The 27,484-nt window shown below is 47.6% G+C and overlaps 1 pseudogene; it reads left to right on the top strand.

Annotated features, from left to right (window-relative positions):
- The first annotated feature begins 13,041 nt into the window (after nucleotides 1-13,041).
- On the top strand, nucleotides 13,042-26,908 carry LOC142767891 (uncharacterized; annotated as a pseudogene).
- Nucleotides 26,909-27,484: the final 576 nt, after the last annotated feature.

The raw sequence follows: 27,484 nt of genomic DNA, 5'->3' as shown, positions 1-27,484 counted from the left end.
CATAGGTCGGCTCGGACTGTGGGTCGTTCATGACGACCAGGCCCGCCGCGGCCGCGAACTCCATTACCTGTGCGCCCCTATCGTCTCCGACTCTGGGACCCCATGCTCGGTGCTTGGCGTTAAAGTCACCGGCTACAATGACATGTGGAGAACGCGACTGCGACACCACCTCCTGAACCATCAGGAGTGTCGTGTCCATCGGCTTGTGTGGCGGAGCATTTACCGACACTATAGTAAAGTGGGAGTCGCGATATTGCCCATAGACTCCCACCACATATGTCGACAACATCACGGGGCACAGGTCGAACGGTGGCCGCCTCACCAGTACGATAGCCGCTGGGTCTTCCTCGCAGGCAAAAGCCGTAAATCCCGCAGGTAGGTTGGGCATTTTCCCCTTTGGTCTATATGGGTCGCACGCAATCGCGATGTGTATGCCGGTCTCTGTCATGCGATCGCACAAGTTACTCAGAGAGAGCCTTGCGTGATCTAAGTTGACCTGCAAGAACGCCAGACGCAACAACCCTCCCCGTAGCCCCCCCTCGGCGCTACTTTCGCCCTTACGCGCCGCCATAGTGCGTGCGCGCCCTCAGCCTCGCCACCTTCTCTTGTAGCAGCGGGCATCCCGAGAAGCCGGTCGGGTGCCCAGCCGCCTCCAACCCGACACGGCGGCAGGCCGCGCAACAGACCGTCGCGTCGCCCATTCTTACGGGACATGCAGCCCCCACATGGCCCTCGGTCCCACACTTCGTGCAGACGGCCTTGGTCGGGTCCGCTGCGGCGGGGCACGAACTTCTTCCGTGCCCATAAGACGCGCAAAAGGTGCATGTGGGCACGTGTAGGTCTTCCGATGCGTGCACCATCGTCCACCCGACCGATAAACGCGGAGAGGCCATGATTCTGCGGAAGGCCTCCGGATCGACTTCTACCACGTAGGCTTTAGTTCCCCCACGCTCTCGAAATGTGACCTTAACCTTCGATATGTCTACCCCTATCTGGAGGGTGGGGTTGCGTTCGTCGAGGAGTCTCAAGAACTCCTCGGGTCCTAAGTCGGGGTCTACTCCGGAAAACCTGACGTGGGGGTTTCGGCGGGCGGGGATGCGAATGGTCATGGCGGTGCGCGTGACTGCATTTTCGTTAATGGCGTTTTTTATGTTTGTGAGTGTTTGTGCATTATTTGTGAAAACCGTGACGCCATACCTGGTGTGTCTTAGCATGACGTCCCGAATGTCCTTTGCCACTGGGTCGATGTTCGTCTTTAACAGTCGGACCACGTCCCGTGCCGGCGCCTCTGTCGCTCCAACCGGTGTTAGGAACGCCACGTGTTCGTGTCTGACGCCAGACACCCTGCTGGGAGCAGCTCCAACGAGTCCGGCAGGACCAGCCGGCCCAGCACCAGGGATGCCGGCCGGCCCGCCCGCCCGGACCACTGCGGCGTAGCTTGGGGCACCAGGAACAACCGGACCAGTAGGCGTGGCGCCCGTCGCCACCTGGACGCCAGGCCCAGCAGCAAGCACAGCGTGCGCGGGACCAACTGCGGGAGCCGCCGCCAGGCCGCCCAGGATGTCTCCAACTGGGGGTCGCTCCGCCACTAGCACTTGTCTCTGTAGGCCAGCGATCTCCCGGCGCGCGTCTACCAACTGCCCTTGCAGCGCCAGGGCCGCGCCCCGCTCCGTGGCCGCGTCCGCTCGCATGTCGGAGCACAGGTTCACCAGCTCGAAGACCCTGGACATTATGTAGTTCCGGGCACTCACCGTGATGCGGTTTACCGAGTCTGCGCAGAACCGAGAGATCTCGTCCTCGATCTCGCGCGCCCGAGTCTGCATCCGAGTGCCCGGATCCCCCCTGTGTCCGATGCCGACCGCGGTGACCTCCGAAATAGAAGAGCTGGCATCTTCTTCCTCGCTCGCACCCGCTGTTGGTCTCACGGGACAGGATTGAGTTTGGGCAGTAACAGGTTGCGTGCTTTCAACGCCTCTCGTCGCCTCTTGTTCCGTCGGGTTCTGCAAATCGGCCAACACGCTATCGCCTTCCGGCGAAAAACCATGAATTGGCGTAATGGAAGAAGGTCCTACGGCGGGAGAACCCGCCCCATCGGGCGAAACTTCGTGTACGGCCCGACTAGATGCCATAGTGGGGCTGGCTCATACCCGCCATTTGCCGAACCCGGGTATCGCCTCTCTCGATCAAGTAACGGTCAAAATGGCCGTTCCAGCTCCAAATTTCTCTGTGGGGCGAGTCCTGAGATGTTTAAAAAATGCCTGCCGCTAAGTAAAGTTGTCAAGAAAAGGTGAAAACTTGCCTTTCGGCGAAATCTTCCGGGAGCCGATGCAGCGGGCAACCGACCAAAAGCACGAGCGCGCGTGCCCGTCCTATGAAAAGATTACAAGGCAAGCGCAGATTAAAGCAATAAGCGACAGTCTCAAGAGCGCGAACGAGCAAATGGAAAAGTTTCTAACAGAAGACAACGCCGAAGCTGAATTCAAAAGCGTCATAGACTACGACGTGAAATTAACGACGATCTTATCTGCAATAGAAGTGAGACTTCGACCGCTTGAACAATCGGATTCAACCGATAGGACAAGGCAGGTGACGCCCTCAAGTACGGGACAAGAAGCAACGGAACTAGTTAAGCTACCAAAGCTCGAAATGATAAAGTTTGGGGGAAAAACTTTGGAGTGGAACCGTTTTTGGTCTCAGTACGAGTCGGCAGTTCACCTGAGACCGAACATGAGCAAGGGACAGAAGTTCAATTACTTGTTAGCATCACTAACTGGAAAAGCTGCGGCTGCTATTGAAGGACTTCAGTACTCGGCAGAGGAAAATTATGATAACGCTATCAAAATACTGCAAAAACGTTCGGCAATCGAGAACATTCCATTGAAATGCACATGAATGAGCTATTGAGTTTGGAGAAAGTGAGGTCTGTTCAATAAAGTAAAGTGAAAAGTTGGGCGAGTTGGTGCTGGTTCATGATGATACGGGGCGCGAAAAAAAAAACGACACACAAAAGAGAAGAAGTACACAGACGACGCGCCCCCACGTTCAAGATACCGATGACCTAAATAGGCTAGTACAGAGAGTGCAAGTTAACATATTGGCACTCAAGTCACTAAAAGTAGAAACTGGGAGCTATGCGCCGATGTTATTACCGGTATTGAAAAGAGCAATTCCACCAGAATTATCAGTGCAGTTCAAGTCAAAAGAGGCTATGAGAAACAGCTCAGCTTCAGAAAACGGCGAGCAAAACAACGCAACGGGAAAGGCGTGCGAGGAAAAGCTGGACAGGCTTATGTTATTCTTAAGAGAGCAAGCGGCTTTTCGTGAAGAAACACAACGTGAACAAGAAAGGATAACTGCAAAACCAAGAGAGAACCGCGGACAGATGCGCACAACTTCAAGCTTCTATAGCTCAGCGGCCAGAATATGCTTATTCTGCAAGCAGAAATCCCACGCAACCGAAAACTGTCGTAGGAGCATTCCAATGGATGAAAAGAAAGCTATGCTTACCGAAAATAGAGCATGCTTCAGATGCACGCGACCAAACCACACTGCACGCATTTGCAAGGCCCAAGTAAAATGCAAGCAATGCAAGGGACGACATGCCACGTCAGTATGTAGAACGGTGATGCAGAAAACAAGGGCAGAGCTGGTCTCAACAGCGCAAGCCGAAGCGACGACGTCTACGCTACAAGCAACCGAAAATATCAAGCATAAGTTTGTGCTTTTGCAGACGGCTGTAGCGTGCGTAGAAGGAGAAACATGTGGCCGACATTGCCGTTTGTTATTAGACAGCGGAAGTCAACGTTCATTTATTGAAGCGAGATTAGCGAAAGAAATTGTTGCGAAGGTGTTGCGACAGGAAAGGCTGACGATTGGTTCATTTGGAGGAGACGAAAAGGTCAAACTAATGAACGTGGTGCAAGTGACTGTAGGATCACGAGAAACAAGCACGACAACAGTGATTGAAGCGTTACAAGTCGACGTTATCTCGCACAGTTGTATACCTACTCCAACTAAGAAACTCAGCGAGAAAATGAAACAGCTAAATATGCAAGTGGCTGATCACTGGACCGAGACGACTGCAACAGATTCTGTAGAACTACTGATTGGCTCAGACTATTATTGGGAATTCTTTACTGGTAGAACTCAAAGAATCGAGGACAAACTGATGGCTGTAGAAACTATACTGGGATGGGTACTGCAAGGGCCGTCAGAGCAAAGCAAGACAAAACTAACGCATAATCAAGCAGTCATGGTTCTGAAGGTCGAAGCTGCGGAGACAGAACTCCAGCAAGAGCTACAGAAGTTCTGGAGCCTGGAGTCAATGGGGATCACAAGAAATAGTTTGGATAACACCGGAATTGAAGTGGTCGAAGAATTCGAGCGCAAGATTGTACAACAAAACGGTCGCTATCAAGTCAGCTTGCCATGGAAACAGAACGTAAACTTGGAAAGCAACAAGGAAAATGCGATAAAAAGACTACAGCAACTGACTAAAAGGCTGCAAAAAAATGAAGGCATGCTGTATCGCTACGACAAAGCTATATCAGAGTACATGGCATTAGGAGTCGCAGACGAGGTCCAAGAGCCATCAGAACAGCCAAATGCACTTTGCTACTACATGCCACATCATGCGATCATTAGAGAAGACCGAGCCACAACAAAGGTTCGAGTAGTGTTTGACGCCTCATCACATTCTAGAAAAGGCATGTCTCTAAACGAGAACCTAGAGGCAGGACCCAATTTGAATGAGGACATGCTATCGCTGCTCATTAATTTCCGAAAAGAAAAGGTGGCGTTACTTGGAGATGTTGAAAAGGCATTTCTACAAATCTCTATACATGAAGAGGATAGAGATGCAACGAGATTTCTGTGGTGGAAGCATGACGCTGAAGGAAGGTTAACGAATGAAGTGCAAACATGGCGCATGACAAGAGTAACGTTCGGAACAACACCAAGCACATTTATACTGGCAGCTACAATTAAACACCATTTGAAACAAGTGGAAGATCAGTTTCCTGATACGACAAGGACACTGCAGAAAGCGATCTACGTGGATGATGTCATTTTGGGAGCAGCAACGCTTGATGAAGCAGTTAAGTTGTATAAAGAGGCAAAGCAAGTGTTCAGAGAGGCAGCGATGAATTTGAGAAAATGGACATCCAATGAAGAGCGATTAAACAAAATAATTGATGAAAACGAAAGAGACGGTTCTCACATAGATATTCGATCTAGAGGATTCACAATGCTTCTGGGCTTGATATGGAAACACTCAAAGGACATGATTTGCTTCCCGATCGAAAAGTGGAATTTATTAACAGATACAACGCACATGACAAAAAGGGCTGTGTTACAAACCACAGCGAAGATATTTGACCCATTCGGTTTGTTGTCGCCATTCACAGTACGCGCGAAAATAGGACTGCAGAGACTGTGGAAAATGAACGTCACGTGGGACGACCAGCTCCCTAAAGATGAATGCGACAAATGGAAGAACCTTATGACTGAAGCGGAGGACTTTCGAGTTCTAGAAATCCCACGATGCTACGCAAGCAAGAATCAACCAGTACAAGCATACAAGCTGCATGTATTTGCCGACGCGAGCCCATTAGCATACGGAGCGGCAGCATACTTGATAGCAGTATACCACGATGGAAACAAAGAGTCAAGGCTAGTAACAGCAAAAAGCCGCGTAGCTCCAATTAAAGAGCTGACATTGGCGCGACTTGAACTGATGGCAGCGGTGGTAGCATCAAGATTATGCGACTACATCAAAGGTCACTTCAACGAAAGTTTTCAGAAAATACACTGCTGGACGGACTCGATGATTGTGCTGCACTGGATCAAGGGAACAAGCAAAAGAGATCCGTTTGTTGCCAAGAGAATCGCAGAAATTAGAGAAAAAACACTTCAAGCAAGCTGGTCATTTGCTCAGTGACGACAACCCTGCTGACCTACTTACACGAGGAATAAGCGCAAAGGCATTGATAACGTCAAAGTTATGGTGGAATGGTCCCGAATGGATAACATCACTGGAAAAGAACTTAGTAAGCATAATTGGCACAAATACAGACGTGGAAGACCAGCATAAAACACAATGTCACCAATGCATGGGAAGATCCGAAATTGCGCCAATCTTGGAAATCGAAAGGTATTCATCATACGGACGGCTTATAAGAGTGACAGCATGGGTGTTCAGATTCATAAACAACACAAGAAAGGAAAATCACAAAGGGCCGTTGACAGGAAAAGAGGTAACAAATGCAGAGAAATACTGGATAAGACAGGCCCAAATATTACTGAGACAAACAAAGGGTGAGGTATTTTCAAACAATCGATCATTTGAAATTAATGGACATGAAGTCTACCTTGATGACGATGGAATCATCAGACAGAAAGGACGATTGCAGTGCAGCCAAGAATTCAACAAGCACGTAATAGTAATTCCAAAGGATGAGCATTTCACGGAACTGCTAATACGTCATGTGCATAAAATGGTATCACACGGAGGAGTTCAAGTGACGCTAGCACAACTTCGAACTAAGTTCTGGATATTGCAGGGTAGACAAGCAGTGAAAAGAGTTCTAAACAAATGTGTCGTCTGCAAGAGGCATAACTCCAGACCGGCAACTCAAGACATACCTCCACTTCCGGCAGACAGAGTCACTGAAGCAGAGCCATTCAAAGTTACGGGAGTTGACTTCACAGGACCTCTTTACGCAAAGGACAAGTACCAGATTGTGAAGCAATATGTACTGATATTCACCTGCGCGGTAACAAGAGGAGTACACTTGGAAGTTACCAACGATTTGTCATCGTCGAGTTTTCTACAAGCATTCCGACGATTTACAGCTCGACGGGGAATACCAGCCGTAATATACTCGGACAACGCCAAAACATTTATAAAAGCTGGAAAGGAAATCAACAGAATGCTCGAAACAATTAACAACGAGGTCTTAAAGAATTACTGCAGTGGCCAACAAATTAAATGGAAAACAATAGCCGAGTGCGCGCCATGGTGGGGAGGATTTTACGAGCGCCTCATAAGAAGCTTGAAGACGTCGATGCGAAAAATAATATCGAAAAGCACAGCTTCGGTAGAGGAGCTACGCACTATTGTAGCAGAAGTTGAAGGAACACTCAACAATCGACCATTGACTTACGTATATGGAGAGCCTGACGAGCCAATGCCACTAACGCCGGCAGACATCATAGGTGGACGGCGACAGCTTCAAGGCGGACAAAAAAGACTATACAACGGTGACATTGAAGACGCACGGCGACGCAGATGCAAACTCGTGCGCACTTGGTGGAAAAGATGGCATCAAGAATATATCAAGGAAATAGGAGCTACGGTCAAAGCCAAGACACGGCAAGCAAAACCACTCTCACAGGGTGACATAGTGTTGGTTGAGGACAAGGCTCCAAGAACATTTTGGAAAATGTGCCGGATTGAAAAGCTCTACCCTGGGCGAGACGGAATAACAAGAGCTTGTCTCCTTCGCACAGGCAAAAAAGAGCTTCTAAGAAGATCGGTGAACCACATATACCCAATGGAAGGTTGTTTCAAATAGCCCGCGAGAGCTTATCACATTTCAACTTGGGCGGGCGGGAACCTATAAAATATCATCATCAAACGCCGGAAGAAGAAGAAAGAAGACTGCTGCCTGGAGCGAGCGCGCGCTACTTCACTTCTTCCAATAAACCGTATTCCGAAGCAGTCCCTGGTCTCGATCGTCTTAATAATGTTTTTTTTTTCACAACTGGGCACGGCCCAAACGTCTCTGGCTTTATTATCATATTAAAAATAGCGGGGTCTCCGTGCTCGCTGAGCCCTTAGGACCGCCATTTACGTTACTGTCTGCCCACGATTTTATTTTATAATTGGCTTTTCACAAAAACTTGCGCTTTGGGTACCTTTTAAAAACCCCTGTTCATTTATTTTGATTCGCTTAAAACCTGGTATGCTTTTGCAGGAACAGGTTCTCCCACAACTTTATTTTTGGCTTTCTTTTTTATCGTAGCTGGGAATGAAGTTTACCGGGGCCGTGCACTTTCCAACCGGTGTCATCAACTGACCTCCTGCAGGTCTTATATTGGGTCCCTGCCATGGCATTTTCACCTTGCTAAGTCTTTCGGCTAGCTGTAGGCTTATTATAGAAAAGTGGGAGCCAGTGTCCACAAGTGCCGTCACTTGGTGGCCGTCAATGTGAACGACGAGGTCAGCGCTGATAACGTCGGTTACGTCGGCAGTTGTCTCATTCGTCGAATTAGTCGTTGCTGTCGTCTTCTTCGGTATCGATGGCTTCGAGCTGTCACTTGTCTGCAATGGGGGCTGTTCGGAATTTCGAATATTGGCAACCCCACCCCCCGAGGTCGCTGCGTCTAGTTTCCCCGTCGTGGGCCAGGGGACCTGCCCCTGGTGACGTCGGCAAAACTGCGAAGATTAGGTGAATAGGGCCGCGCAGGAGATGGAGAACGTGATCTGGGCATTACTGGATTCTGCGGCGGTGTGTTCACATGGGCGTAGTTGTACATGCGTTGATCGTCGTACGCAACGTAATCAGGGTAGCGAGGAAATCTGGAGTACTGAGCGTCGCGATAATGGCAAACTCTGTAGACGTGCCCAGCTTCGCCACAATGAGAGCATACCGGTCGACGGTCAGCGGTACGCCACAAATCGGTTTTCCGACGCTGGTAGGTAAGTGGAGACTCACTATTGGGCCACGTTGTGGGTCGACGTTGTGGGGCATGTTGGTTATACGGCATTCGTCTTGTCGGAGGAATCGGTGAGGTTGCGAAAGTGGTCGGTGCTGACAGTGGCTGTGTTTGCAGGGTTGGTGGTGGTCCAGTCATTGGGGTCTGCTGTGCTGAAGGAGCGACGACGGGGCGTCGGACTGCATCAGCATAAGTAAAATGTCGTCGCACACCATTATAGCCGGATGAAGAGAGAGCATGGCGGACCTCATCCCGGACAACATCAGCGACAAAAGACAAGGCCGGCGTCGGTTCAGTTGCTGGAATTAAGCCAAGCTGCCGAAGCTCCTCCCTCAAAATCTCCCGGATGACTTCCCGCAGAGGCCTGTCGTTGTCGCAGAGGCTCGCCGCAGACGTGACAGGGCTATTCGCTCCAACGTTGACCGGGTTCTGCTGGCGGTACCGTTGCTGTAGGGCCCGTTCAATAGCTGTGGCTTCTTTCGTGAACTCAGCTACTGTTGCTGGCGGATTTCTCACAAGCCCAGCAAACAGTTGCTCCTTCACGCCTCGCATTAGATACCGGAGCTTCCTGCCTTCCGGCATCTTGGGATCCGCCCTGCCGAAAAGACGGGTCATGTCCTCGGCGAACATAGCGACGCTCTCGTTTGGTTTTTGAATTCGAGCTTCCAAGAGACGTTGCTCGAGCTTCCAAGAGACGTTGCGCATTCTCCTTTCTGTCAAGACTACTGAAGGTGTCAATCAGCTGGTTGCGGAAGTCATCCCACGTAGCCATGCTTCTTTCCCTGTTAATGTACCACGTCTGGGCGTTGTCTTTCAGGTAGAAGTACACAATCGCGAGCTTGTCTTCTGGTGTGGCCCACTGGTTGTACTTCGCGCAGCATTCGAACTGGACCAGCCAGTCTTGAACATCTTCATAGGTCTCACCATGAAAGCAGTCAGGAATCATGGGATTCTGAAGTGTCATGTGCGATGTAGCTTCAGTGGCCATGGTGGTTGAAGGAGGCAAGCGATTGCTGGCAGTTTCTGGAAAGGGATTGAGCTCGGGAGCTAGGCCTCGCAGACGGCGGCTGGAACGGTGGACTGGTGTGTCGACGGGTGGTAGTGATTCTGGGCTTGAATGTCGGGTCCGCGAAGGGGTGCCAAGCATGAAGACGTACCCAGCACTTCCACCAGTGTGACGACGCGAGATTGACGAGCACACAAAGCGCCTCAAACAAATACGATTTATCGATCGCAGGAAACAGACTGCAAAGACTTCTTCGTCTTTTTCCCTCGGCCAAAGACACTCGCGCTCCTTCGTTGTTCTCACCACTGGCACATACGCGCGTCAATATGCAGATGACACTTTAATCATCATCCTTGGGGAATCCAAAAAAAAGAAACTTGAAGAACTCGGATTGGAAGTACTCAAAAAAGTACTGGAATGGGCGCAGGTCGCGAGGGTACTGGTAAATAAAGATAAGACCTTCTGCGTATTGTGTGCGCACGAACAAGGCAGACTTGAGACGAAAAGTCGCCTGACCATGAGAGCGCAAAAAGAGGACAAAGCCCTCGCATTCAAGGAGTCAGTGCAGATTCTCGGCGTCACGTTTGACAGACGTCTTCAGTTTTTCCTACATGCCGATGCCCTGAGGGTTAGGGTGAAAACACTTCAGACGTGTGTAAACACCCTAGCCCGATGGCAGGGTGGACGACTGTGTCCCGACCAAAAGAAGGCGCTATATCGAAATGTGATTCTCCCGGCCGTAACATACGCGTCACCAATATGGTGGGACGAAGTATGCCCAGACCGCAGGTTGAATTCTAGAATGGTCTCTATACAACGTTCAATTCTTCTGCACTTGTCCGAGGCTTTCCACACGACCAGGACGGCCGCTTTACAAGTCATAATGCACGATCAACCTATCGTACTGGAACTATATCGTTCGAATGTGCAGTTCCGCTTGTTCGCCCTTCGAAAAACCGTCCGATACGGAGACCTGATCATACGTCCGAAAGACGTAATGTACCCGGTCGATGGGCTCACGATCCATCCAGCCGAGCAGACTTCTTTTCCCCATCGGCGTTTGACGGCACGGGAGGCCAACGGGATGGCAGAGCGTCGAGCACAACACGTATACACGGATGGATCCTCTGCAGAGCGATTGGCGGGAGCAGCATGTGTCGTTTTCGGCAGGGCGAACCGTGTGGAGGCAGTGGGCAGATTCGCTATGTCGGGAGCCACAAGCGCGTTCTGCGCAGAGGCCGTGGCCTTCGCGCAAGCGTTAACATAGTTAAAGATCATCCCACTGCCCAAGACATCTATGTTTACACGGATTATCTCTCACAACTGTACGCGTTGGCCTCCAGAACTAAAGCCAATCCCCGAATAGCGGAAATGCAGAGCACGATTAAGCGCATAGAGTCGACATCGAATATAGAGCTTTGGCACGTTCCGGGACACCGCGGAGTTTTCGGCAATGAAGTGGCCGGCTTTATCGCTTCCCGCGCCGCAAGACGTGGTTTAGCACGACAGAGCAAGTGGTCCTCTCGCACCGTGCGAACCAAGTTTAACGCAGAACTCAGAAAACGCTGGGCCTCTGAGTGGTCGTCGAAAAACAGTGACACCGACCTCTATAAGTGGGTGCCGGGTTTATCACAACTGCTGGCATATTTTCCACCAGACAAGGCGTTAGTCACACTGCTCACAGGCCACGGACGATTCCACACATACTTCCACCGATTTAACCTGTTGAGCGAGCCCAGGTGTTTCTGTAGGAGTATGTGTGAGGGCATCAAACACTACCTGGCGGAATGCCCCGTTTCAATGACATCATTGAAATCCCCCCCCCCCTACATCCCCGAGGAACCGCGGACCGCTCGAGCTACCCAAGCGTTTAGAACAGGCGCAAAATCGTGCTCTGTTGATACGATTAGTGCAATACGTAAGGGATTGGATCCCGGAGATCTCGCGATAACGTGTGGTCTTGCCCTCGGCCTATGTCATGGCGGACGCTGAAATAGAAAGATCATTTATAATCACAAACACACCACAACAAACGGTTGATGGCGCGTGCCGCAGGATGCATGCGTCACCTCCCCCTGTCGACCCTGCACAGGAGAGGTCTTGTACCTCGGGGACGTGGGCGCTGTATCATTGCTGGCGCGCGCCCGGTACATCAGCATAACATGCAATAAATAACACACCACAACAAACGGTAGATGGCGCATGCCGCAGGATGCATGTGTCGCGTCCAGCTACCGGGCGTGCGCCCGGCATGCTAGCGTGACATGCAATAAATAACGAAACGGTAATGCCCCTCTTCAACGAAGACCTCTTGCGAACGAGTTGGCCATCCGGTAAGAACCTCGGAGACAAAAGACGTGCAGCATCTGCTCTCGAAGATCAAGAGAGCTTCATCGGACACAGTGTACAGCGGACAAGCCGAAGACAGCGACGTGCAGCGAAAGTTCTGGGAGCTTGAGAGTCGAACACACATGGAGGAAGGCGTACGGCTTTGCGGACTGGGACGCTATATTCTACTGAATTGTCTGCCGCGACCAAGATGTGTGGTTTTTTTTTTCTTTTCTGGGTGGACATTCAGTAATAAGAGTTACGAGTGGTAGCTAAGGAGTGTGGCAAATGTTGATGTAATGTTGAGAGGCATTTCTGTAGTTTTCTTTTTTTTCTCCTGTCCCAAGTTGCTCCACAAGAAAGAACTGTGGAGGCTCGCCGTGACCTGTGGTCCAAGACCTGCCCTACGTCGTTATTGGAACAATTTTAGTATTTTATTCTCCACTTTTTATTTATTTTTAAATTTTTCTTGCATTGATTTCAAAACTGGGCATGGCCCACACGCCTCTGGCCTTTTATTACTATATTAAAGAACAGCGGCGTCTCTGTGCTCGGTGAGCCCTTAGGACCGCCAATTGCGTTACTGTTCGCCCACAATTTTAACTTTATTAATTAGCTTTTTCACAAAATTTTGCGCTTTGGGTAATAATTGAAAACTCCTGTTCATTTATTTTGATTGGCTTAAAACCTGGTATGCTTTTGCAGGAACAGGTTCTCCCACAACTTTATTTTTTGATTCCTTTTACGAAAAGACGGGAATGAAGTTTACCTGTTCGGCGTTCGCTTCGATGCTGCAGTTGTTCGAGAATAAATGAGTAATTTCCATATTTACGCTTCTAAATCTTAGCAGGGGTCGTTTTTAAATACATAGGGACTCCATTTGACGCGTCGCTTTGAATAAAAAGGGGGATTTTCCATTATTACTCTTGATTTCATTTCTGGCCCATTGGCTTCTATGGCCATTATGGCGGCCTAAGCGGGTATGCGCCATGGCTGAGCCAACAGAGGCTCCTTCGGTGATCATGCCCGAGGGTGAGCCGTCAGTTTCAAGCATGGAATCCGGTACATCTCGTGAACACCGGGTCGCGTCGCCTGATTTTACGTCGGACGACACATGTGAGACTTTTATTGCTGGACCCGGTCCTGCGATCCGGTCGGACTCTCGTGCCGGCGGGGCGCCTTTGGGTGCGCCGCTGACGGGGGGCTCCATCGATGTGGCATTGGCCACCTTATGGTCGCAGATGAAAACGCATCAGCAAAGAATAGAAGAAATTCTATTCGAAGATAAAACGAAAATATCAAACAGCCAGAGAGTGCTGATAATAACGAAGATGAATGCCATGGTTAATATTTGTGCTGAGAGAGATGGAGTGGTGAACGAGCTCCGCTGACAACTGGACGAGACCCGTCGGGAGGCGGCGGAGCTACGACTACAGGTAGCACTTGGAGGTGCGCCCGCGACCGGCCGGTCGTTTGCGAACGTGGTGGCCGGCCGTCGTGATGATGTTGCGGTTTTTCCGGCGTATACGGGTGTACAGAGACTTCGCGGCGCACCTCAAAATTCCGGAATCCCGGGAATTTCAAGACAACCACAGGAACAACCGGTGTCCCCACAACACGTGGCCTTTGTAACACCGGTTGGCGACACAATAACGCCGGCAAAAGACGCGTTATCGCTTCTTAAAACGCATATAAATCCAAAAGAAGCAGGAATAGGAGCAGTGACACTGCGCCAGACGCGCTTAGGTGTCACTGTTCTTGCGACAGATAGATCGTCGCTTGACAATTTAAAGAATGCAGTTGAAAGCACTCCCGTAACGCATTCTGCGCTTACGGTTCGCATCCATGCGAAACGTAAGCCGCACGTCAAGCTTACGGGAGCAGATCCCGAAGTTCCTATATCAAGGTTAGCACAAAAACCTAACGATAGAAACTCGGGACTTAATCTGGATTTAAAGACGACAGTAAAAACTGCATTTAAAGAGAGAAGTGGAAATATGACTTTCATAATAGAACTTAAACCGGAAGACTCTCGCACAATCATGTCAAAAGAAAGAGTATGCGTAGAATGGACGTCGGCTAGAGTGAGTGAAGACATTCACGTATCTCTAGGCACGCATTGTACCACCTACGGTCATACTCGCAGATATTGCCCAGATAAAGATAATCCTGCAAAAGCAGTTTGCACGAGGTGTGCGGAAAATCACACTGCACAAGACTGTACCCAAGAGGAATCGGCAACAACATCTTCCTGTGCCAATTGCCCTTTAATATTGGAAAGAGATGCGCGACTGCGTGCGCGAACAGACTATGGATCGTGAAAACAGTTCTTTTAGCCGTGTTTGGAGCTCGTCTCCGGGACACGGCGAGTTCGCGGATTTTATAAATTTAAAGTTTGCGAGCTGGCGCAAAGGTGGCGCGCCAGTTCGCACAAATTCCTTCATTCTTAAATAAGTTCTTTTCTTCTTCCGGACGAATTGGATATTTCTTATTTTAATTTTTAACAACCTTTATTACACTACCTTTTCTTTAAACTTTTATCATTTTTTTATACTTTGACACCTTTAAAGACAATTTTCTTCTCTTTATTATTATTTTACGATGAACAGAATAACGTTTTGTCTTTAAACACTAATAATTTTCTTCTGCTTACACGCTCCATGGTTCGCTCTTCCAAATATGGATGTGATGACATATGCAATGCGCCATTCGTCAAGCAAACAACGCGACACCTGTTTGCAATTGTAGAGAGCTCTTGCACCGGCGTAAACATTCGGTTCGACAGATTGTGTCGGCTCATACCTCTTGTAACACAATACACTTATTTTTTGCAATTTATCACTGGCTCATACAACTAAAATGTCACAATAGCCCGGCGCATGCCCGATACTAATTTAAATATACTACCTCATGGTTTTTTCACTAAATCCTAAATTCACACAAACAAACTTAGATCATTCCAAATCGGCAACGCAAGGACTAGTTTATGTAATGGATGAATTTCGAATCGACGTAGCAATAGCTTGCTATCCACACATCAGACAAAACAAATACCAGGTATTCCAAACACAAACTTCAAATTCGCATCACAAGAAGAACCAAAAATTATTATTTTCGGAAAAGCACGTTAATACGATTGGTTTCCTATTTTAATACGTACTCATGAAATAGCAGTTAGAGGAACGTCGCCATCTGTCGACTTTTTACTAATCGGAGCATATTGTCCTCCCCATAACGACATAAACATGTATTTAGATATTGTTTCAAATGTAAGTGAGAAATCTCCTACACGACATATCATTCTTGCTGGAGATTTTAATGCTAAAGTGTGTTGTGGGGAAATCTTCTCTCGGACATGCGGGGCAATGCCGTGGTGCAAACGCTCTCGCAGCATTCCCTACATGTTCTCAACGACACAAACTCACCACCTACATTGGAAACCGAATACGCGTCAAGCTGGATAGACATGACAACTGCCCGCAACTCCATAGTATCAATGGGATATGGGAAAAGTTTAAATGACTACATGTTTAGTGATCACACGATAACTTCATTTTCCTTTTCTAATGTGACCAGGCCTTCTGTAAAGAAATTAACCTTTCGAGGAAAAACAACACTTCTCGATTCGTTAAAAAATGATGAATGGTTTTCCAAAGTAACTGGAGCAGATCTTAAATCAGGAAACGCATTAGACCTCATACTACAAAAATTTTACGATGAATACAATTAACTTGTAACAGCAAATCTAAACATCCGCAACGGTCCCAACAGGGCCAATTTCTGGTGGACTAGAGACCTCGAAATCGAACGAAAATAAGTGAGACAGTTACGTAGAGTATTCCAACGAGCGCGTGACCCGAATATGAGAGAACAACATCGTTCCTCATATTGAGCAGCGTGCACAAGTTATAGGAATAACATCAGGAAAGCACAAGAAGCGGCACTAAAGTGATTTTGTACAGATTGCTCCAAACTAACCACGTTTGGAGCACAGTACAAAATCGCTTTTAACAAAAACAAGTCACCGATTCAATTGCCTTCATTAAGGAAACGGGACGGCACGCTCACTGAGAGCATACTGGAATCAGCATCTTTGCTGCTGAACGCTCGGGTACTCAAAGACACCGACGAATCAGAAGCCGAAACACACCGAGAAATAGGAACAATAGCGTCCGCAAACCCAATATCAAGCGTGATGATCGTGAATTCACACATTTCAAAATAAAAACAGCCATTTGAATGTGTAAAACGAATTCGGCTCCGGGTCTTGACGGCCTAACTCTTACCACGATAAAACATCTTTCTGAATACCGTCCAAATTTCTTTTCGTTCATTTTCAATTTGGCATTAGGATTAGGACATTTTCCGACCATTTGGAAATCTGGAAAAATGATCTTCATCCCAAAAGCCGGTAGAAATCTGGAAGACACATCTTCTTATCGACCAACTGTTATGAATTCATTATTTGGCAAAATTTCGAAACGTCTAATAAACTCTCCTCTTTATTATTTCCTAAATTCAAATAACTCATTATAAAACAACCAATACGGTTTTAGAACTGGTAAGAGTGCAATCATGGCCCTATACAATCTAAAACAATGGTTGAAAGAAAACAAACAACACAAAATACCAGTAATGTTAATATCTCTAGATTTTATAGGAGCTTTTGATTCCATGCGGCACCCTCTTGTGTTAACATTTCTTTCAAAAACAGGGTTGCCCGACAAATCTTTACCATCTCTTAACATCATTTCTAATAGAAAAATTGTATATAAAACAAAAGTGTCACAAGTACATGACGCACCAACTCTAGGAAGTCCACAGGGATCACTTATAAGTCCACTACTGTGGAATAAAGTCATAAGTGGATTACTAAAAATATCAACATTACCAAATGTTAAAATACAGGCATATGCGGATGACACAGGTATAACAATATCGGGTCAAACAAAGGCCGCATCAGAACAAACGGCAGCCGATGTATTACGAAAGGTATATTTTTGGGCATACACGGCCAAAGTAACGGTTAATCCGACAAAAGTCGGAATATATAATTTTTCCTAACGGCCAGCCATCAATGCGAACACCGACATTTAATGTAATCATGGGTGATGGATGGTTTCAACATAAAGAATCACGTCGTATATTAACAGTGATATCTGATTCAAGATTAGGTTTTAAAGAACATGTAGATTACATTAGTCTGAAATTAGAAAAATTAGTTCCAAAAATATTAACATTTTTTTCACATTCAATATACACGATCACCTAAACCGGCAAAAATGATTTATAAACAAGTAGTTTTACCATCCATCACCTATGCGGCTCCAGTGTGGTGGACAGATCCTCCCGATGCAATTCTTAAGCAGAAGATCATTTCCACACACCGATTGTCATTAATTGCATTAACTGGTCCGTACCGCACAACTAGAACAGCAGTTTTGCAGGTCATAACAAGGGCACTTCCGATAGAGTTGGAGCTTGAGCGCCTTTGCGCCGAGTTTTTTCTATTCGTTAGAAGGCAGCCCACATGCTACGGTCCCAATTATTACATACCTAATAATATTCAATATTCAAGAGACCCGTGGCAGGACCACCCGGCTGATCGAGCATGTTCACATTTATATACTTAACTAACACTACACGAGATCAAGATTGTGAAAGGTTCACGCTCTCTGCATGTCTATACCGATGGCTCCTACACGTCTCGTGCTGCTGGAGCAGCATATATAATTTTAAATTACACACAAAAAATACTTAAAGTTGCCCAATTTAAAATACTTGACGTAAGCAGTACATACTGTACCGAAATATGAGCATTACAAGAGGCAGTAAATTATTTATTACTACACACACCGAAATTACAGATTAACATATGTACAGACAGCTGATCTCTAGTGTAAAATCGACGGATGCATGATTAGCACAATTAGTAAAAGATCTTACATCACTTAAGATGCGTGTCCCCGTGAACCTTTATCATGTACGTGGACACAGCAATCTCTATGGTAATGATTTGGCAGACGCAGCCGCAACCTCAGCCTCAAAATATGGCCTTATCAGGTATTCTAAACTTTCAGTTAAAACGATTAGAACAAAATTTTATAACCAAATGTACCATTTTTGTAATAAAGATTGGCAACAAAATCGTTCCGGTACCGATTTATTTATTTGGGTTCAAAATATTGACAAGATACCAGTGTACTTTCCACCACTTAAATCTTTAACACATATCTTAACCGGACATGGACGTTTTCCTTTTTACTTACACTGTTTTAATTTGGCATTACATTCATACTGTCCATGTAGTCAGCGATGTAATACAATTCTACATTTAATGAATGAATTATTTTAATGAATGTTACATTACTGCACCACTCGTAGCCACACTAACTAGACCAGGAGATCCTTCGCCCATTACAACTGAAGAATTTCCTGATCTATCAGCTGTACGGAAAAACAGAGCAGTGCTGAATAAAGTGGAAAAAACAATCGATGAATTGTTACCGGATTACATTAGACCACAATTAAATCTGGACGGATCATGATCTTAATTTTAATTGAGAGTTCAGTCTGATAAAGTACAAGCCGCCAAGGATGTGGCGACTCCAGTCTAGCTTCTTGGACGGGCCTGTAAGTTACCTCGAATGAGGAAAACTTTACTACCAGGCCTAAGAGTCGTGGCTGACTCTTTTCCCAGCGACTTCGGAAGCGATCTTTAGAAATATTAAGGAAACAAGAGCAAACATCATTACGAGTCTTAAAACATGCTAACAATAATAAATAATTTCAACCAACCGTTTAGGGCGTGGCGGCCTATGTCCACCGACTAGGACAGGCCCAACTCAATGTTATTCTGTAAGGCAGGCAGGCAAAGAACTTTATTAATATCCGGAGGCGGCACTCAATCCCCCTTAGGGGGCAACACCGGTGGGCCACTCCCACGACGTGACGGGGAAGTTAAACTCCACGGCTATGTCGTGGGCCCTCTGGATGGCCCTAAGCTGGTCTCCATTGTCATGGCTTGTGAGGAGACAGGTCCAGTCCGCCTCCGTAGAGGGAGACTCGCTGCTCTCGCGCAACGCAGGGCATTGCCACAGCATGTGTTGGAGAGTACATTTGGGATGACCACAGCGTGGGCACCCCGGATCTATGCCATCTATGTATGTAGAGCAAGTTAGAGGCGATGCATACGCCTCCGTCTGTAAGAGTCATAGAGTTATGGACTGAGGTCTTCTTAAGTCTCGATGCGGGAGTGGGAAGGTCCGCCGTTCTAACTGGTAGTGTTTGCAAATTTCATTAAAAGTTAGCAACGGGTCTCTGAAGAAACAAGTGACGTCCTCAGCCTTTGAGATGTTCTCCCCGGCGTGGAACGTGAGACCTCACGCCCGGGAGTGAGCCAACTCGTTGGCATTAAGGATGGTTCCGTGTACGTGTCGGCCAGCGTGTGCCGGGAACCAGATTATGTGCTTTTTGCCTGACCAGTTGGCAGCAGAGAGAACGCGCGTGGCTTCCCGACAAACTGAGCCCGTCATGAAGGCCCGTGCGGCTGCGCGCGAATCTGTGTAAATGGCGGTGCGATCGGTGGCAGCGAGAGCTAGTACTACAGCGACCTGCTCGGCGCGATCAGCGTTCGAATTTAATAAAGTCACAGACGACAAGTGTTCGCCTTTGAGTGTTGTAGCCACCGAGACAAAGTGGTCCGTAGAGCCGTACTGTGCTGCGTCTACGAGGGCCACGTTATCCTCCATAGCGGCTGTGGTACTGAGTAGGGCTCGCGCCCGTGCCTGACGTCTCCCAACGTTATGTGTGGCATGCATGTTACAGGGTATCGGGGACACTGTTAATTTTGTGCGCAGGTCTTCGGGGAGCTGCTGCGGACATTCTTGGGATACGGGAGATTTGAGCCCGAGGTGGGCTAGTAACCATCGCCCAGCTGCAGTGGAAGACAGCCTTACAATTTGAGATACTTTTTGAGCTTCTACGATTTCGTTGAATGTGTTACGAATGCCTAGCTGATTGAGCTTGACGGTACGGGTGCTTCCAGGTAACCGGAGCACCTGTTTAACGGACCGGCGGATGATCGCGTCGAGACGGCGTATGTCTCCTTTTTTGCCACAGGTGGGCGGCAACCACATAGTTGATGTGGCTAATGAGGAAAGCGTGAAAAAGTCTGCGGAGATTCTCCTCAGATAGTCCACCACGCCTGTTAGCTACTCTGTTAATTAATTTAGCCATTGCTTCGGTTTTCCTGGAAATATGAGATATACTGACGTCATTATGGCCGTTGGCCTGAATTACCATGCCTAGTATGGGAACTTATTCCACCGTGGGGATGGGTGTATCATCCGCCGTCAGGACTTTGATCGCCGCGTATGCGTCTCTGCGCGCCTTGTATTTCGGGCGGTATAGAAGTAATTGTGATTTCTCTGCTGATAGCGAAAGACCGGCCTGCCGTAAGAATATTTGTATCATGTTTACCGCGTCTTGCAGTCGCTCCTCGATATGGCCGTCACTGCCGCTAGTACACCAGACGGTGATGTCGTCTGCGTAGAAGGCGTGACTGATGCTGTCGATCTGTGAGAGTTGTTGCGACAGAGCGCGCATGGAGAGGTTGAACAGGAACGGAGAGATCACGGCCTCTTGGGGTGTGCCCCTCGGTCCCAGGTTGAATTTCTTCGAGCCCATCGAGCCGAGTTTGATTGCAGCCGTCCTGTCGCGCAAGAACGATCTAACATAGTTGTAGAAACGCGCACCTTATCCTGCTTCGCGAATCGAGTCGAGGATATGAGAGTGCTTGACGCGGTCGAATGCCTTCTCGAGGTCGAGCGCTAAAATGACTCGTGTCTCTGGTGACCTTATCCATGAGCTCATAGTTGAGCATCAGCATAACATCTTGCGTGGAGAGGGACGAACGAAAGCCCATTTGGTTGATCGGTAGAATCTGGCGCTCCTCAACAAATTTTGCGACTCGATTGAGTATTACGTGTTCGGCCACCTTACCCACGCAGGACGTGAGCGAGATGGTACGAAGTGAACCTAGCGCTAACGGTTTACCCGGCTTAGGGATAAGTATGACGGTTGCCTCGCCCGTCAGGCGGAACGTTGCCAGTCTCCCACATTATGTTAATGTGCTCGGTGAGAACTTTTATGTCCTCCGGCAAAATTTTTGAGAAGCCTATTCTTTATGCCATCCGGGCCAGGGGCTGAGCGGCAGTTGAGTTCGGAGATGACAGCCCAAACCTTGGCGCAAGTGAAGGGGAATGCAAAGGGATCCTCCTCCGTATCATCCAGGGCAGGCGGGTAATCGGATGGGGAGCTGGGTTCGGTACATAGGTAACGCGTAGCATCGGTGATTTGAGTGTCGGTCTTACCCGAGACTTTGAGTCTGTGTATTAGTCTGTCTATCGTGAAATGTTTAGACGATTTCGACGGTTTGTCACCTAGTAGGTGTTTCAACAGGTTCCATTTGGCCCCGTTTCGCATTTCACCATCAACAGAGTTACACACTTCGTCCCATTGCTGACGCTCAAGGTTACGGCAATGTTCCTCGAGTTGACGATTAAGCTCCGCTATCTTTTTACGAAGGTTGCAATTGAGCTTTTGCGTGCGCCATTTTGCGTGTAGTGATTTCTTAGCTTCGAGTAGGTGAGCTAGCCGGCTATCTATGCGCTCGACCTCCAGTTCGGTTTCAACGTCTTTAGTCGAACTTGCAACATCCTCTTTTATTTGTGCAAGGAATTCTGATAAGGTTTCGTACTGAGTGTCGTCGCGTTTCCTGGGCTTTCGAAAGCGATCCCAGTCTGTTATGCGAAACTGCCGCAGTTTGTGTGTAGATACGTTTATGATCGTCTGTATAATATAATGGTCACTTCCCAGATTCTCACCCAGGTTAGTCCACGTGGGTTTTCCCGCGCACCTAACCATAGTAAGGTTCGGGGTGCTATCACGCGTAACCGAGTTACCTACCCGTGTAGCGGAAATGGGATCGGGTAAGAGAGTGAGTCTATATGCGTGCATTTGCGCTGCCAGGGCATTTTCCTTACGGGAAGAGCCGGGGTACCCAAAGTTGGGATGCGTGGCATTAAAGTCTCCAGCGATTATTAAAATATGGTCTCCTGCAACTTTGCTCGCTCGCTAAAAGAGGCCCTGAAATGTAGTTTGTTTGTTTTTGGTGTACTATATACATTCAGAATAAAGAATGACTGTTTAAGCATTGAGTTTGGAATTAACTCTATCATAATGTGTTCGTCTTTGAGATCGGGGCGGACCTCATGGCGAACATATGCGTACTTTTTGGAGATGAGCGTCGCTATCCCACGCGCCCCCGCTCGATGGTCCGCTTCGGTGTGATAGATACGCAAAACGGGCTCGGCGGTCAGCGTTTCTTGCAATAGAATTACGGCATGCCGATTGACGCTAGATTGAATGAATTGTTGCAAGGCGGCCTTCCGCTTGGGAAATCTAAAGCAATTCCGCTGCCAAATTACAAGATTGCTTGTGTTAGCCATGATTATTGCATAGGGGTTCTCGCACGAACCGCCGCGTGCTGTTCTAGTATTTGTAACCGGGCGTGAAGTTCGGTGAGCTGGAGGGCGTGTGGGCTCATATCGGCAACGCGGTCCGCTGCAATGTCTACGCGTAGGTGGGCAAGTGCCTCCATGAAATTAGACATAGTAGAGAGTTTTAGTACTGCGGAATGGTGCTACGTACGCATCACGCAAGCGCCTTGCGTTACGTGGCGTCGTTTGCCACTAATCGACTTTTAGTACGCCGTAGTACGCGCGTACGTAACGAGCGTGAAGCGTGTTGCACCATCTGGTAAATCAAAATAGAAGTACTTGTTGTTGACAGCCAATGTGAGCCAATCCAAGTGTTATAGCGAGATTATGGCCATATTTTAAGCCACATAAAGGCCATAGTACGATACTGTAGCTGTAGCCACTCAAAACGTTTGGTGAAAGCCCGCGCGAGTACGACTGCCAAATGTTCGCGCTTTCTCACCTGCCGTGTGGTAGGTACGCCAATATCTCCTCGACGATGGTGAGGTCAAGTATTTTTTTGGACCGCTACTGCCTGGCACACCTGAGTTGGGAGGACATAGAACGGAAACAAAAGAAAGAAACGTAGACAACACGAGCGCTAACTTCAAACCAAGTTTATTAGGAAACACACATGAATATATACGAACTCAAATCACAGAAATCTCACGCCTACTTTTTTACACATATATTGTTATACAACGTCATACAAAAACAAAAAAAGTAATATCAGGAAATAAAGGAACCGGCCCTTCGCCCGGCAGAGCTGGTTTCGGTTTCAAGGTCTGTGGCTCGAAGAGTGCCCGAGGACAGCAGGACTACTTGTGTGGCGGAGTGCACCGATGTTCTGCTTAAGCATAGACCAAGGCGAGTGCATGATATTGTCATGTCTTCGGTTGTTGATTTCTTGCATTCCTCTGGCCTCACTTGTGTAGTGTCCGACAAGGAAGGGTTCTTCGTGGTTCTGACTCGTGGTTTGTTTTCCGAGAAAGGAAGCGTGGCTATTGCCAAGAATTTTCGCGAAGTGTCGCACAACCCTTCCAAGATAAAAAAGCAAGCAGTGGAACTGCTCAAAAGCCTAAGTTTAGATAAACTGGCCAATAAGGTAAAGAAAGAAATGGGTGATACTCTAGATGTTTTCTTTACCGCTAAGACTCATAAGCCTGACATTCCCTTCCGTACAATAGTTTCTGAAAGGAACACTTGGCTTCAAATAGTGTCCCGATATCTTCAAAAGAACCTTGAATCTCTGGTTGTGGCTGACCCTTTTCAAGTGGCTAGTTCGGATATACTCGTAGATTTTCTTAGGAACAACGACTCGGGAGGCTTAAGGGCATTTAGCCTCGACATCGAGGATCTTTACTACTCCTTACCGCAAGCCCCTCTTCTGCAGAGTGTAAAGGAGTGTATTGGGAATCAAGAGGACGAATTTGAGTTCACCTCTCGTTCAGGTGTGTCAGTTGAGGGGTTCCTCGAGGTACTGAGGTGTTACCTGGAAGCGACACTCGTCACTTGGAATGGGAAAGTATTTGCTCAGAAATCTGGCGTATGTATCGGTTCGTGTGTCGCGCCTATTCTGAGCACAATATTTTTGGCAAAGGTGGACAGGGCTATACAGGGTAGTCTTGTTGATCTGGCAATCAAAGTGTTTCGTTATGTTGATGATTACTTGGTTTTCGTGGACAGGTGTGTTTTTATCAGAAAAATGATTGATGTAATGAAGGTGTTCAGGGTGCAAGGGCACGGTTTGACGTTCACATGTGAGGTACCCCGGAACGATGCATTGCAGTATTTAGACCTCCAGTTAGCATTTAGCCCTGATGGTTTATGCAGGCGATATAAACCAAGGTCTCAAAAGGGCTTGCTTGACTACCAGTCTGGTCACTCCAGACTTGTAAAGAATGGAATAGCCAGCTCCTGTATCCGGTCTGCCATCTCAAAGTCATGCCCGCACCTGATTCGACAAAGCATGTGTGAACAAGCAGTTAAGTTGCGGCAGGCAGGGTACCCTGATGCTGTTATAGCCGCTGTTAGTGAAAGGTTGCTTAAAACCATAAGAGCAGGTGGTAAGCTGGCGGCGACGGAAAGATGCAAAGGGAGCAGACCTTTCTCGGTAATCCCTTATATTCACGGAGTGTCCCACCGGTTTAAGAGAGTGGCGGCACGCTTTGGCGTCAACGTGGTGTTTTCAGCCAAAAGTAAACTGAAGGATATTTGCCCGAGACTGCAGCACCGTGAAAATAGAAAAAGTGGTAATAAAGGCAAGTGCACAATGAGACATGGCATTCGTTTCGTGTCTTGTGTAAAAGGGGTGGTATACGAGACGCCCTTTTCGTGCGGACACGTTTACGTGGGCCAATCTGGGCGGTGTCTCAATATCCGTCTACGCGAGCACCACAGCTCTTTGAAAGGCACACCGACATCCCACTTGGCATTACATTGCCGTCAGTGTGGCTGTACTCCAATGTTCGATCAAACAGCTGTGCTATTCCGTCACAGAGAGCAGTTAACCCGAGAATTAGTTGAGGCCTGCTTCATCCGAAAACGTGGCGAGAAGTGCGTGAGTCATCCGTCTGTACTCCTTCACGATAAAGAATTTTCATTCCTAATGAGCACGTTTTCATAGTTTCACCGAGGTAAGCATGCGCAGTTGGTGTTACATTTTTCGTTTGTAGGGTTTTTCGGGGGGCTGTTAAGGTTTTTTTCTAAGTTTTCTTGGTTCCATTTACACATGCGCGTTTACCTGTTTATTTCCTGATATTACTTTTTTTGTTTTTTTGTTTTTGTATGACGTTGTATAACAATATATGTGTAAAAAAGTAGGCGTGAGATTTCTGTGATTTGAGTTCGTATATATTCATGTGTGTTTCCTAATAAACTTGGTTTGAAGTTAGCGCTCGTGTTGTCTACGTTTCTTTCTTTTGTTTCCGTTCTGTGGCGCTAAGATTTCTTAGTCATGCATCGTTACCAACCTGCCCAACTCGCCGCACTCATCAGGACATAGAGGCACTCATGCTGCGGGAAAAAGAACTGCCGCGGCGTCGGGTGCATGCATCGCGAGGTGGCCTACTAAACTCGGACTCAATGTCGAGTCAGTGTTTTCGACGACAGTTTCGCTTCGAAAAAGCTGACTTTCCAGTGCTCGTGCGTGCCCCAAAGATGCTGCAGTACACCACTAGTGCTCAGAGAGTGAGGGTAACGGCCACAGAAGCCCTATGCATATGCCTCCGGAGACTTGCCTATCCAAACAGGCTGTGTGCCCTCCAAGAATATTTTGGACGTCACTATTCTGTGGTGTCGAGCGTATCGAACAAAATACTCTACCACATCGAAAAGAACTTTGGTTGCTTCTTGAATAAAATGAACATTCGCCTGTGGCTCAAACATTCGGACTTGGAGGCTATGAGCGAGGTAAGTTATATTTTCTTTCTTTAGCGCTTCGAGATTGAACGCATTGAGGCCCGTTCTCATGTTGATGTTTGTTTGCCCCAGGCTGTTCATCGTAAAGGTGCTCCTCTGAGAAACTGCTGGGCATTTATCGATGGTACAGCGCGGCCCCATATGCCGACCCTCGCAAGATCAGTGCCTGTACTTTTCTGTGCACAAGAAGCTACATGTGCTTAAATACCAGTCTTCGATGTGTCCAAATGGGCTCATCTGCCAGCTGGATGGACCATACCCGAGACGAAGGCATGATGCTGGTGAGTTATGTTCCATCAGAACGTTATACATGACGTTCAGGGAAACCTGATCAGACCGTTCATTAGTCAGTTCCACATACACAGATATAGTCACTCCATTACAATCGCAGAAGCATTCTACAGAGTATGCGCGTACTCGTTGCTCTTGTAGTTGAACTGTGTTGAATGCGTTGAAGGATGATTAACTATATGGAGCTGATTGTTTTCAGGCATTCTTCGGGACAGCCAGTTGTATAAAAAGCTGGAAGCATTGGCACTGGACAAGGAATTCCTTATATAGGGCGACCCAGCCTAACCTCTCCGCCCACTGCTCATGAAGCCCTACAGAAGAGCAGCATTGACAGCCGCCCAACAAGAGTTCAATTCATCAATGAGTGCGGTCAGGCAGTCTGTTGAGTGGGGATATGGGAAAGTCATCTCAGAATTTACATTTATTGACTTAAAAAAAACCAGAAGATACTACTTTAGGCCGTCCCACGAATGTACAGGGTAGCTGTTAAACTGACCAACTGTCATGCTTGTATGTATGGTAACCAAGTGTCTACATATTTTGATGTGAAGCCACCTTGCCTGCAAGATTACTTGAGCCCTGCCAGTCGGTAAAAGAAGTGCAACGGAACTTATATAAACCTCAACTATTTTGTGTACCATTACGAGCCCACCACCACGAGAACGTTTCAAAATCCAGGCCAAGCATGCGTGCTCATAAAATAAATGCTTTTCTTCCTTTATTTTCAAGTATAAATTGTTGACATGAAACAAAAAATAATGCAAAACTGTACAACTGTAATAATTCAGGTACATAATGTCGAAGTGTCTTCTCTGCAACACTGAAATGTTTCCATAATAAAATTAAGTTGTAGGTCGCGAGCTGAATTTACGGCCCAGCCAGAAGCCTCGTTACATTATTTAGTCTGCCTTGTGAATGCAGCCGATTGTTATTTACACGCTTTTTACTTTGCCAACTTATCACAAATCGTTTCTACAATTTTGAGTATCGCGTCTTGAGTAGCCTTGTTGAATTTCGACAGCTGCTCTCTTTGGCTCGCTTCGTCGAGTTGTGCTTGCAGCTGGCGTTCGCGAATTTCCATTTCCCGCTCTGTCAATTGCAGCTCTCTTTCAGTTCTGTCTCGTTTCAGCTCGTGCCTTTTCTCGGAGCGTTCTTGCTTTTACTCGATTCGGAGCTTTTC

The sequence above is a fragment of the Rhipicephalus microplus genome, chromosome 7, assembly GCF_043290135.1.
Source record: "Rhipicephalus microplus isolate Deutch F79 chromosome 7, USDA_Rmic, whole genome shotgun sequence".
NCBI lineage: Eukaryota > Metazoa > Arthropoda > Arachnida > Ixodida > Ixodidae > Rhipicephalus > Rhipicephalus microplus.
The sequence above is the reverse complement of the archived record's forward strand: the minus strand, read 5'-3'. Positions and strand labels throughout refer to the sequence as shown.